Below are 13,202 nucleotides of genomic sequence, written 5' to 3'. Positions count from 1 at the left end.
GTTGGTTTCTCCCAGTAGAGTGTGAAGTCCTGGTCTTGTGTGCTTTTGCACAGTTAATGCCTAGTACAGCGCCTGGTATGAAGCTAGCGCTCAACGATATGTTTCTTGAACCGAAAGTGCTCAGTAGATATCATTCACATGTCTTTAAATCTGTTTGTCTTAAATAAGTAGAAACTGTCCTTTCCTCTGAGAATTTTGTTGGCTTCGTGTAGCATTCAGGATGGTAGTACTATACAGAGAGGCAATTTAGTTCTATTTAGAGATAATTCAACTTGGTGACTTATGTAGGGAGAATTTCAAATACGTTCTAAGTGTTGGCCTACATATTTGTGGTCTGACATGGGGAAAGAGGGCTGTAGAGGAGACCAATCTCTGAGCACTTACCAGGAATGGACACTAAGGGACATTTCGGGGAGAAAACAGATTTGTGAGCTGTTAGTCTCAGACTCTGCAACCAAGGTGAGAGAGACAAAGTTGACCCTAGTTTTTGGAAGAAGCATTGCTAGGAAACAGGGAACTCACTTTGTGATTGACAAAAATGGAGCTGCCTGAATTCTGTCCCTGGATACTTGTTAATTATTGATGGGGTGGGTTGCTTATGGATATAGTTCTGGATTTAGTCCTGGACATCCCTCAGATGTCTTCCAACCCTGTTGTGAGGGAAACAAGCTTCTAGAGAAAAGGAGAGTAAGGGAATAAAATGGGCAAGGCCATCTTTTCGGGAGACTGATGGGAACAACAAACCTTGTAAAAAGAGAATGTTTCTCTACTTCAATAAAAGTAATGTTAGCATCTTCAGGAGTATCAGTGTCTACATAAGTGGACACAGGAAAAGCAAGAACAATATCAGGGAAGCCAAATCAGTCGTCCTACGGTGCCATGCCAGCCAACCTCCACAGAACGTTAAGAAAAATTTAAGTAAAAGTACCTTTTATTTAGCAGACCCTTCAGTATATCTTCACCAGCTTTGCTTTTTTTCCCTGGGGAAAGAAGTTACTCCAGCTTGCTCAGTAAACACTGTTTTCACAAAATGGTAATAAATATTAGAACACTTAGAAGGTTTATAAAAATTACATCAGATATGCAGGACCTATGATTGTCTTTTTATCCGTGAGATTTTGCTTAGTGGATTAGGAAAAGAAAGCTGAGGCCAAATTTTTTTTTACTGGGGTGGGTGGGTAGGAGTTAATGGAAAATGTTTTAAAGTAGAAGGTATCTGACTGTCTCTTTAAAGAGCATAATGTTATTGATTCAGCTAAATTATAATTGTTGTTTATGGAAGTTGTAGAAATCCTTGATAAGATCACATTGACAGATGAGGGTAAGTACTTTTAAAGGTTCGTTTTGTACACAGCTCAACTGTTTTTCTAACTGTTAAGAATCTAAGTACTCTATCAGTCTGTGATTAGATTGGGAGCCAGACAAGGAGAAACGGTGTAATCTTGCATAAAACTCAATTATTGCTCCTAAATAGTTGTTGTCATATCTTAATAAAGCCCTCTCACTACAGAGAGATAAAGCATTTCATTCTCTCGCTTGTCCTACTGGGAGGTGTAAATATATAATTAAATTTGGCTGTCATTAATCACTTTCAAGTTGTTTTCTCAGGCTTTCAAATATAAACCACTCCAAATCCCACTTTGATTAAAAATCGTGGGCAACTCAAGTTCACTAGAATGTTGGGGGTGGGTGAGGTTATGATTTGTATAATTCACAAAATGTGTATTTTTAAGGACGCATTTATCATAGTTATTTAAAGTCCTTGTTTGCCAGTTCTTTAACATCTGGGTTGTCTTTGGACATGTTTCCATAAACAGCTCTTTAACTCGACTGTGGGTACAGTTTCCCTTTACTTCATGTTTATGGTAGTTTTTATTGTTTTCTGGACATTGTGAGTGATGCATTTTAAACTTTATCTTCTACTAAAGAATGTTACTGGAAGATCACCTTAATGCTATTTGGGCTGTGCTATGGGGGGTCTGTTATGCTTTTAGTCTGGTGGTGCATCTTGGTCTAGACTTGGGCTTTAGGTATAATCCTTACTCCCAAGATATGACCCCTCAGTGGGTTCAGTGAAAAGCATGAGGTTTTTACCATATTCTGGGGTGTATCCCAAGCCCCTCTAATTTGGTAGGATTTAAAGTAAAACCTCTGACTCCCTGGAACCATGCTCAGCTTTTCAGCCTTGCAGCTCTTGCTTTCCATTGTGTTCCTAAATATCATCTTGTGGTGGAGTTATATTACGTATTTTCGGGCTACCTCCTCTGTGGTTCTGTTTTTTCCAGGATTTCTCCTCCTCAAATTTCAGCTACTTTGACAATTCTAGACACCTTTGACTCTTTAGCTCAGTAAGACTTGCATTCTCTGCTTGCTTTCTGTTTCTCTTGTGCTTCATGAACTGGGGAATACTCTTCAGGGAAAAAGGTGTATAAATGCCTGTTTCATATACGTAGTTTGTTTTATGCTTCGAGGCTCGTATCCCTTCTAATTTCTGCCCGCTTTAATTGCTCTCTGGTACCTTTAACATTTTGTCTGGAGTTTATAACTATTATGAACGGGTGAGTTGATCTAAGTTACTCTGCCATTACTTTTAATGGTAAGAATTATAATCTTAAAGGAGTCTTTCAAAGTTTTCTACATACCACTTGGGAGGTAACTAGCACAATATTTGTTCAACAATGGAAAGTCAGCATGAGCTATATAGGCTCCTGTGGATGGGTGATTGCATTTGAGAATCTACTTTTTGCCAAAGTATCTAACTAGAAACTACATTTTTTTTTTTTTTGCGGTACGCGGACCTCTCACTGTTGTGGCCTCTCTCTCCCACTGCGGAGCACAGGCTCCGGACGCGCATGCTCAGCGGCCATGGCTCACGGGCCCAGCCGCTCCGCGGCATGTGGGATCCTCCCGGACAGGGGCACGAACCCTTGTCCCCTGCATTGGCAGGCGGACTCTCAACCAGTGTGCCATCAGGGAAGCCCTTAACGTAAATTATTATAAATAGAAAATGTTATAAAATATAACTGTGTCACATTTTACCTAAAATTTATCTATTAGGTGTAAGAAACGTTAAACTTTAACAACTAACAATTTTCCTTGCCAGGATTAGAGAGTAGTGTTGGTGGTCCAGGCCTCCAAAAGCCATCGAAGAAAACTGGAGCCATCGCCTTCTTTGTCCTCTTGATAAGTTTCTGTATAGTTGCGAGAGAATAGAGATACTCAGAATCTTCCAGAGCCTTGCTTATAGTAGAGGATGCGTTATCAGTGTTTGTGTTGTGGCCATACTGCCCTAGAAAGGCATTTTCAAAAGTCATGACTGACTCAGCATTTTCCCCTTTCACTCACCTTGTTGGTGAGTGCTGTTCAGGGGCAGTATCAGATCAAAGAAATGCACTGGGAAAAATATCAACTGTTAAATCACTTTCTCTTTTTCTGCTGAAACTGGTTCTGCCAGCAAGGTTCCTTCAGTTGAGATAAATTTAAGGCAATAGTTCAAAAATCAAAATTAATGCAAAAATTATGATTAGAAATATCCAAATTTTTAAAAAAGATAAAATTAGTACTGCTGATTTTTTTTTTTTGTGCCAGGCTCCTGTATGGTTCAGTCTGGCACTGGTGAGTGGATTAAGGCATCTGGAAGAGCCCTGCTTGGTGACATGGAGCGGACAGGTTTCTATGCCAGATAGACTTGAATTTGAGCCCTAAGTCCTGTCAGTAATTGGATCTTTGGCAAGCTGAAGAATATTATGCTAGCTAATATTTATTAATCACTTATTACATACTAGGCTGTGTGCTCAATTAAGCTCTTTACAGGTATTATTTTAGTCCTCATGTAAGGTAGAGAGTCTTGATATCCCTGTTTTTACCAATGAGTGTATGGAAACTCAGAGAGGTTAAATAATTTGCCCAAGATGACGTAACTCTTAAGTATCTGACCTGAGATGTGCTCTTTGAAAATCTGCTTTTGCTCTGAGTCTCAGTTTGCTTATTAGTAAAATGGGACAAAATTACCTGTTTTAAAGTGGTATTTCAAACAGAACCTTCTGAAAAGGAAGTGTGGAACATTAGAAAGTATATAAAAGGTAGCTTTTCAGATCAGGATTATGATTAAAACTCTATATATAGTTCCTGATTTTAAAGTAGAGACATAGGTAGGCCTGGGCAGCTCATAATACTACATAATACTAGAGTATTGAACTTGCTTGTAGCTACATGAGTGTACATGGGCCAGGCTTGGCTAATGCTGCAATTCTGAGAAGTGGCCTTGCACTTGAAAGTTCAGTGCAATTAATGCAGATGAAATATAAGAAGAGAGCAGTGAAGGTGGGGGTAGAGGATATTGTGTACTAAAATGCTTTTTCGTAGAGAAAACTAAACTTAAAAACTTGAAACATCTCCCTTCTTTTTCCTAATGGAAGATGAGCAAGTCCAGGCAGATTTTATGCACCTGTGAAACTGAGACAGGTTAAATTCCACAACTTCTGATAAACGGTGCTGCCAGCACAGAAGTCACAGGTTGTTAAACATAGTGCCTTATACTTGCATTGCGAGTTATAGATGTATAGATAGATGTATGTCCTGTGAGGCTTTCCTTGTTTAGGACTTGGGGTCTGGACCCTTTAACAGTACTAAGCTATTCTTCTTATTAACACTTATGTCCTTGAAAGCTCCTTTAACAAATATGTCGTGTCCCTGAGGGATTTTTCATAAGAGAAGTCTTGATGAATAGCTTCGTATCAATGTATAACAACAGAATTCTCATGTTCTTTTCAGCTGATTTTTATTCTTAGGTTGGAAACTTTATAAACTTCAGTGTTAGCTAGAGAAGTAGGAAGAGGTGGTTCTTAGGCTCTGCCTGTATCCTTTTGCCTGTCTTGGGTCACTGCCAGTAAGTTAAAGCAACTAATTTTGGCCTGCAAACCTGGCATGAATAGGCAGGAGTTTAGCGAGGCTTCTTTCAACACCATCCCCAGGTTAACCATAATCCTAAGTGAAGCTTCTTTCTCATTGTTCCACTGTGGCATGTCAGCACCATTAATTTCGTATAGTAATTCCTTTATCCCCTTTTTTCTTGTGACTGAGCAGGATGAGAAACATTTCTCTTTCTCGATCTGGAGTAATTAATTAAATCCTTCATTTAAAATTTGGCTATCTGTCTTTCATCAAGGCTAGCAAGATTGAATACAAAGGGGTTGAAGAAGTCAGAATGTGATAAAAATGTAATTATCTAAAAATTTCCAAGTGCTTTTTTCTCTGTTAAGCTAGCAGAAATGTGTGGACGTGATGGGGGTTTTCATTAAGTCCTCTTCTCAGCATCCTGTTGCTAGGAATTTTGTAGGTAGAAATGAAGTTTAGTGTTTCTTCCACCCCATCATGTGAGAGTGTGTGTGTGTGTGTGTTTTGTGTTTTGTTTGTGTGTGTTTGTGTTATGTGAGTGTTTTGTTTTCATATTTGTCTTAGTTGTGTTTTATTTTACATCTCGATGTAAGGTAATTTACAATTTGTCTGGGGCTTACCAAAGTTTTCTATATCCTATTTATCCATCATCAATAATCTTCACTAGCACTTCATCCTCTGTGTCCAAAAATATATTACTGACTCTTATACTGATGCCTTCAGCCTTCCCTTATTAATGCAGTTATCTTCTGTTTAAAATGTTCTTCTCCTAAACAGTCTCCTACTTGGACGTTTATGAAAAGGTCTTTATGAAAAGAAAGTGAAAGCAAAGACTAATAAAGGCATTATTTAAGTAACAGCTGGTATTACTCAGCAAACACATCCAAATGGAACATTATATCCATTTCTTTTCTTCATATAAGTATGAGGAGAAGGTAGGTGTTAATAAGAAAAGAGCCTGATTAGACCTTATGTAGAATAGTAGCATTTAGGGCACTTGAGTCTGTATAGATTCAGTAAATTTCCTGCAGTTACTATATGTATAGTCCTTTATCCTGAACTCTGAAAGTAAGACTCTGAGGCACTTTAGAATCCTCACTCTTTGTCTCAGTCTGCACAGACCAGGTGGCTTAACCAACAGACATTTATTTTCACAGTCCTGGAGGTTGGGAAGTCCAAGATCAAGGAGCTGGCTTACTTGGTTCCCTGTGAGGACCTGCTTCCTGCTTTGTAGATGGCCACCTTCTCACTATATCCTCACATGGTAGGGAAAGAAAGCTCTGGTCCCTTGTCTCCTTTTAAGGGCACTAATCCCATCATGAGGACCCCACCCTCATGATTTCATCTACTTAATTATTTCCCAAAGGCCTCAGCTCCAAATGTCATCACATTGGGGATGTTGGTTTCAACATAAGAATTTTGAGAGGGCACACTCAGTCCATAGCACTCTTCAAAGGAAAGTTTAATATTCATCAAACTGCTGTTTATTGAGCTGGCTACTATGATTGAGCACTGTGCTGGGTGTTGTGAACAGACATAAAGGCCGAGAGGAGGCCTGTGCTGTCTGACTTTCTTATTCACAAGTACCTGTACTGGGAGTGTCTGCTAATGAATGTTGTGTTTTTCCTGCGTAAGACATGGTGGCAGTCCTCTGATGTCTTGCCATCTTCTTGGGGAGATGAGGCATATATATGTGTGGGTGTGTATGTATATGTGTATATATATATATATACACACACACACACACACACACACACACACACACACACATACAGTCTATAACTGCCCAATGGAGCAGCACAGGTGATAAGAACTATGGAGATTCAGACAAGGGGACGACTACTATGGGACAGAAGACTACAATTAGGGGATTTTTTTGTGTTTCACTTAGAATCTGAGAATATTGACTGTGTCTTAGGAGATGGATAGGTGGAAGGCCGGAAGTAGAGAGACTGAGGGGACTAGAGCGCTATTATTAACTGGAATAATTGTTACCAATATCTTCATCATTTTTTTCCTTAATAACATAGTTTTAAAACTTTTCTACATCTTGGGTGTTCCCTTCTGTCTATACTTCAGTTCGTGTGAGGTTTTACTAAACTGGTATGTGGATTAATCTGTTTCACAGTGATAGACAGCTGATTAAAAATATCGTTCCTTTAGCACATGCTGGCTTGAATGCTTGAAGATAGACTGTCTAGCGTTAGGGGTGAGTGGGGAGACCGGGGACAAGAAGAGAGGGCAGCTGGGAGCAGTCATCTGTCCTCCCCTCCCGTTTTTGGCCTTGACTGTTGTGCTGCTCGACTGTTGGCCAAGACTCTTGTGCTGCTTCCAGAGCAGAGTGACCAGGTAGGCTTGTGGACACCATTTGCAGGGAAGCTCAGAATTCAAGAATCTCTGAGGCAACAGAAACAATGGGTTGGGATAGGAGGAGTGATGGAAAAACAGAGACACCAGGAACAGGATCGGTCTTCATATAAGACATAGCGCATTCTCGTAGCTGAGAATTTAGGTGTTCCCACCTCAGATCTCTTCTGTCCAGCACATCATTGGCCCGATCCAGTTCAGTTAAGGGATCCAGAGTAAGCAAGCATCTGTTCGCCACATCTCTGGTTACCCCAAATTAGCTCATGTCCTTTACTGCTTGTTTCCTCTGATTATATAGTACATATCCAAACCCTCAATTATCCAGAATAAACCAGGGATGCCTATTCTATGTGGAAAACATTTGACAGTGGTTATGATTTTTTACCGTGACCATGGTAGTGCCTTGGCCATTTAACCACCTGTCCCTTTAAAGTTTTGAAATGCTGGGGTTCTTATTGTGTAAACCAGAGACATCTCCTTGGGTAGTTATTTTACTGGGTAACTTGCCCCTTCTGAAACCTCACTCAGCCTGAAAAGTACCTCAGGAGCCTCTTTGACTTTAATTTTTCTGTCTTAGTCCCATTTGTATATAATATTTGTGGTGTCTGATTTTCTGTCTCATGTTAAAATTCATGGCCTTGAATTTCTGGGTCACTCTTAAAAAAGTGGACAGAGCTTGATTACTAATGAAAAGTTGACTCATTTCCTTCCAGGCAAAGGTTGACACTGACAGTCAGAGTTTATAATTAGTCTTCAGAGAAGCATACTCTCTAATTATGACATATTACCCATTCTTTCCTAAATTTTATAAGAATTAATGAGAGCATCTTGAGCTGGGGAAATGAGTAAGACAGGTATTTACGCTGTGTTGAGAGGATATATAAAAATTGTATCTGGAAAAAGGTCCTACATGAATTTAATTAAATGATTGATTCCCTGCAAGTTTAAATTTGGTGCATCTCTTCCCAGACACACACATCAGTCATTTTTAGTCTTGTGAAATTTTTCAGTAGATCAGATTCCATAAAGGGACTGCAATGTCTACCACCATTCTGTGCTGAAGAAAACAGGCTCTCATGTTGGCCAGATGTCTTGGGGAAGATGGTAAGGACTTTCCCTTTTAGGCTCAGGGTTCCTCGTTATTCTCCATATCTTGTTTAAATACACCACTCTTTCTCTTTTGCTTATTCTTTGCTTCCTTTTGCTTCCTGTGAGGGATTAGCTGAAAGTGTGAGTTGTACAACAGTTCATTTACACAAGTATGTATTGAACTCTCTGTGCACTTAGAAGGTTGATAGTTGGGCAGTGTGAAGGATATAAAAGAAGAAACACAGGCACAATTCTTGCCCCAGGGAGCCCCTGCTTGGAGTGGGTTGATGGTTGAGACATACTCAACCACTGACCCCAAGCATTACCGTCAGCAAGCATCATTACATTCTCGGGCAGTATTGCTGAGGGAATTCAACAGCCAAAATTGTAGAGTCATCATACTTAGGAGGTGGAAGGGATTTTGTCGAGCACCTTTCCCACTGATCTTGTTTTATATGTGAGGAACCTAAGGCTTAATATAGCCAAGTGACTTATCCTGTATTACATAAGTGATTAGAATGTAGAGTGGGACTAAAAGCTGTTTCTCAGTCCCCATTAGGTGACCTAAAGATTCAGTGCTATTTCTTTTCATTTTTGGTACCAACCCTCAAGGAACAGGGTGAATATATAGGGAGAAGGGGAGGAGAGAAGGAGAGAGAAAAGCAGAATTAAAAACAAACAATTTAGGGCTTTTATGAGGCAGTTTGAAAGACCAAGAATTTTAACTCTAGCTATACATTTTATTTTTTAACATTCCATGAAACAAAAACAATGTGGAAATTCTTTTGCATTCCTTCTAAAGGAGGTCTTTAATCCTCCTAAAGGATATTAGTATCCAAGGGGGCTGTAGAACATACCTAATGGAATCATACAATTTTAGAGTTAAAGGGAATATTAGAGATTATTTGGCCTAGCATCTTGTTTTAATACATGAGGAGGATGAGGCTCAGAGAAGTAAAGTGGCCAATTCAAGGTTCACATCTGGTGGAAGAGCCAGGGCTGATCTAGGGGAAAGGTCTGTGGGGAACCACTCAATCAAAAGCTCTGAGAACATGCTAAAGTCTTGGGTGAGAGTTTTTGTAAAACAATATACTAGTTATATTTTTATTCTTTTTTTAAAAATAAATTTATTTACTTATTTATTTATTTAGGGCTGCGTTGGGTCTTGGTTGCTGCACGTGGGCTTCTCATGGCAGTGGCTTCTCTTGTTGCGGAGCACGGGCTTCAGGCGCGCAGGCTTGGCTCCGTAGTTGTGGCTCGCGGGCTCTAGAGTGCAGGCTCAGTAGTTGTGGCCCATGGGCTTAGTTATTCCGTGGCACGTGGGACCTTCCCAGACCAGGGCTCAAACCTGTGTCCCCTGCATTGGCCGGCGGATTCCCAACCACTGTACCACCAGAGAAGCCCAATATATTTTTATTCTTATTCAGATAAAAAACAAACTCATAACTACATATCTATGTATCTATCTATCTATCTATCCATCCATCCATCCATCCATCCTTAGGTATGCCGTAAGTACATCTCACTTACCAGTAGACATGGGTTTTTTAAGCAGAATGGTGCAGGAGAATGTAGCCACATCAGGCATGGCTTTGCCTTGCCTCAGTTTAGTAAGTGAAGTGCCTCTCAGGATGAATTTATCTTCACTTTGTATGAACTTGAGTGCATACTTTCAGGATTTTGCTTGATATTCAGTTTCTTTGGTTTGGAAGGCCACAAATCATTGTAATATCTTAGATTTTTTTGGGCCATGGTCCCATCTTTTAAAGGAAGTAGCGGTTTTTGTCTTGAGTCACCACATTAAGGTTATACACCATAATTTTTTTCCTTGATGTTCGTTATTTTTATTATCTTTGGTTCTAATTATGCAGAGGTATGACAATTGACAATGATGATTCTTTGACCATTGGATTGCCTTTCTGAAATTAAACGCAGTTCATAACAAGTGCTCCTAAAGTGCCCTGACTTCTAGTAAACAAAAAAAGTTACCTAAATTGTAAGCACATGTTTTGAAGGTGTTTTTAGCCTATGTGTACTTTAATGCTGTCCTGGCCTTAGAGCAGGGATCAGCAGACTTTTTTCTTAAAGTGCCAGATGATAAAGGTTTTAAGCTTTGCTGGCTAAGAAGCAAATTGAGGATATAATGTAGGTACTTATATACCTCTTTAAAGCATAACCATTAAAAAAATGTAAAAGCCAGCTTTAGCTCCTGGGCTGGAGGTATAAAAACAGGTGGCCCATGGATTTTGCCCAGGGCAATATTTGTTGACCTTTACCGTAGAGCATAATAACCACTTGAAATGCTTCATGTCCTTGGAGGGCATGTAGTATAGACTGGAAGAGCCATTTTTGGGCTAAGCTTTTTTTTTTTTTTTTTTAATATACAAAAGAAATTCTGAAAGCAGATGTTGCTGAAATTAGAACAAAGAATTATATCTGAATCTTCCTGTATCAGTTTTTGGTTGATGCCACTTTTCTAGTTGAGATGACCTATGCTGGAGGTCTGCACTAAAGCTGAGGTCCTGTTAAATTAATGAGTGTTTTCAATAAAATGAATAAAAACATTACATTTTTTTCTTTGATGGTAACTGTCCCCTTATTGTCATAAAAGTAATGAATGTTGTGAGATGTGATTAACTTCATCAGAGTTATCCTTTGTGTGGAAAAGTTTTTTGGGTGATTATCGTGATGGTGATGATTTTAATAATTATGTTTGTTCTCAAAAGCTTATAATCTAGAGGGAAACAGATAAACAAACCAAATCCAGTCCCAGCCGTGTGGTTGATGAGAGAGCATGCTTCCAAGTATAGATACCAGTAGGCTAAGACTTTCACGTGCGCTACAAGCATTGTCCATGCAATGAGGGTTTGAAGGTTTTGCTGTTTTTGTTATAAGAATGCAAGAGTACATAAAATAATGATAGCATTTTATTTTTAAAAGAAATATTCTGTATGGTATCTGCATGTATGTTAGATAAATTTTCTCATTAGACCACTGTTTAGCTTTGCAAGATTTTCACTTTGACCCTACGGAGGCATAGAATTTAATTTCATACAGCAGATCAGGCATAGGTTAAGGAATTTCCAAAGCTGAGAAACACTTTTTTGAAGACATGTGAGTTTGAATATATACGAATATAGGCAACATTTGTAGGAAACTTTTCTGTTTAATTCAGCTAACATTTATGAGTGTTATGAGTGCCAGGTACTAAGCTAAAAATTACTTTATTTGGATATGCTATATCATTGTTTCTCAACCTTTTTATCATTATCACCTGTTGCCCCAATGGAGCCTTTTTAGAGTTTTTTCCTATCTCTCCACCCCTGCCCCATGCAATTTTAATACCATAGATATATTGTATATCAGTTTATCTACTGTGGCCCTTTGGAAGTTCACAAACCATTGTAATATCTAAGATTTTTTTTTACACTCAAGAACCATTTTTTTAACCCTTTGGGCCATTGTCCTATCTTTTATGGGAAGTAGTGGTTTTTGTCTTGAAATAGGGTTCAAGGCACTGTTACTTATTTTTCCCATGATGCCCACTATTTTTATTATCTCTGGTTCTAATTAAGGCCATTTAAATGGGATTTTATAGTGTTTCAGGGCATTTTGAAATTGTGTTTTCCAATTATTCATTGAATGGTTTTGCATACCTATACGTGTGATTATTACTTTTTCAAGAATGATGTATTCAGAATCTACAAAGAAATATTTTTTACCCTCTTAAAGTTTGGAGAAATGCAGGTTTTTCTCCAAGCCTACTCTCACATTCAGGTTTGGTTTGATATGATTTGAGTACAATTATTTTTGAACTAGGAATCCTTTCAGACCAAACCATAAGCTTTTGGAACTTTCTGTTTTCATATATGTTTTAGACTTCAGAATTTTACAGGTGGTCACCTACTCATGTTGGAGAACAGAAAGCAAGCACCCACACTCAATTTTTTTCTCTGAAATTTTGTTTAATTTTTACTGCTAAGTTTCTAAAAAGAGTGTAGCAGTTTATGTTACTGAGGCCACTTTGCAGGATGTTCTGTCACTCAGGATCCTGGTGCTTCATGTAGTCAGTGTTTTATCAAAGATTAATGAAAGTATAAAAGAAAATGCAGACTCTGTGTGTGTGTATGTGTTCATATTTTGGGGGAATATGTGATTTAAAAAATCTACTCCATATAGATTTGGCTTGCCCACTTTAAATGATTTAGGGGTAAGTGAAGGTTAAGAAGTCCTCTATATATGAGGAATCTTAATTAGTATTGATAATCCTTTGGGTAAATAGCTCAACCTAGTGGTTCCCAAACTTTGAGTATAATTAAAGTCTTTTGAAGGTGTAAAGACTCCATGGACCCTTGCATTTTGCCTTTTGGCTTCTGTTAAGAATATAAGCACTGAATAGTTGAATGCCTTCTATATGCCAGTTACTGTATTATGCACTGGGAGTATGGTGATGAATAATTCTTAGTCTGTTGGGCAGACAAATAATCATAGTACAAGGTAATGAGTGATATATGTTAGGGTTATGGGAATATACAGCAGGGGGCATCAAGCCTGTTTCTTAAAAGAAGTAAAATTTGAGCTGAAGCTTAACGGAATTTTAGGGCTTAAGAAGAGGGAGGGGAAAAGTGTTTTGGGCCGAGTGAACAGCATGTACAAAGGTCTGGAGGCACACTGTAACATGTTCTAGGAGCTAAAGAAGCTGAGCCTTGCGAGAGTGTGAGGCATAAAGGAGAGATGATCTTGAGATGAAGCCACTTCATGGTCTCTTGTTTGAATACAATGCATAATGTCAAAATCTACTCAGAATTCAATAACCCTTCATAATACCTCAAAATTTTAATAATTGTAAC

The 13,202-nt window shown here is 38.7% G+C and overlaps 1 protein-coding gene across 1 annotated transcript in view; it reads left to right on the top strand.

The window, feature by feature from the left end:
* Positions 1-13,202, top strand: part of NOTCH2 (notch receptor 2) — a 175,080-nt gene that overhangs the window by 56,087 nt on the left and 105,791 nt on the right. The window lies entirely within an intron of this gene.

Source organism: Phocoena phocoena, chromosome 1, assembly GCF_963924675.1.
Source record: "Phocoena phocoena chromosome 1, mPhoPho1.1, whole genome shotgun sequence".
Classification (NCBI taxonomy): domain Eukaryota; kingdom Metazoa; phylum Chordata; class Mammalia; order Artiodactyla; family Phocoenidae; genus Phocoena; species Phocoena phocoena.
The sequence above is the reverse complement of the archived record's forward strand: the minus strand, read 5'-3'. Positions and strand labels throughout refer to the sequence as shown.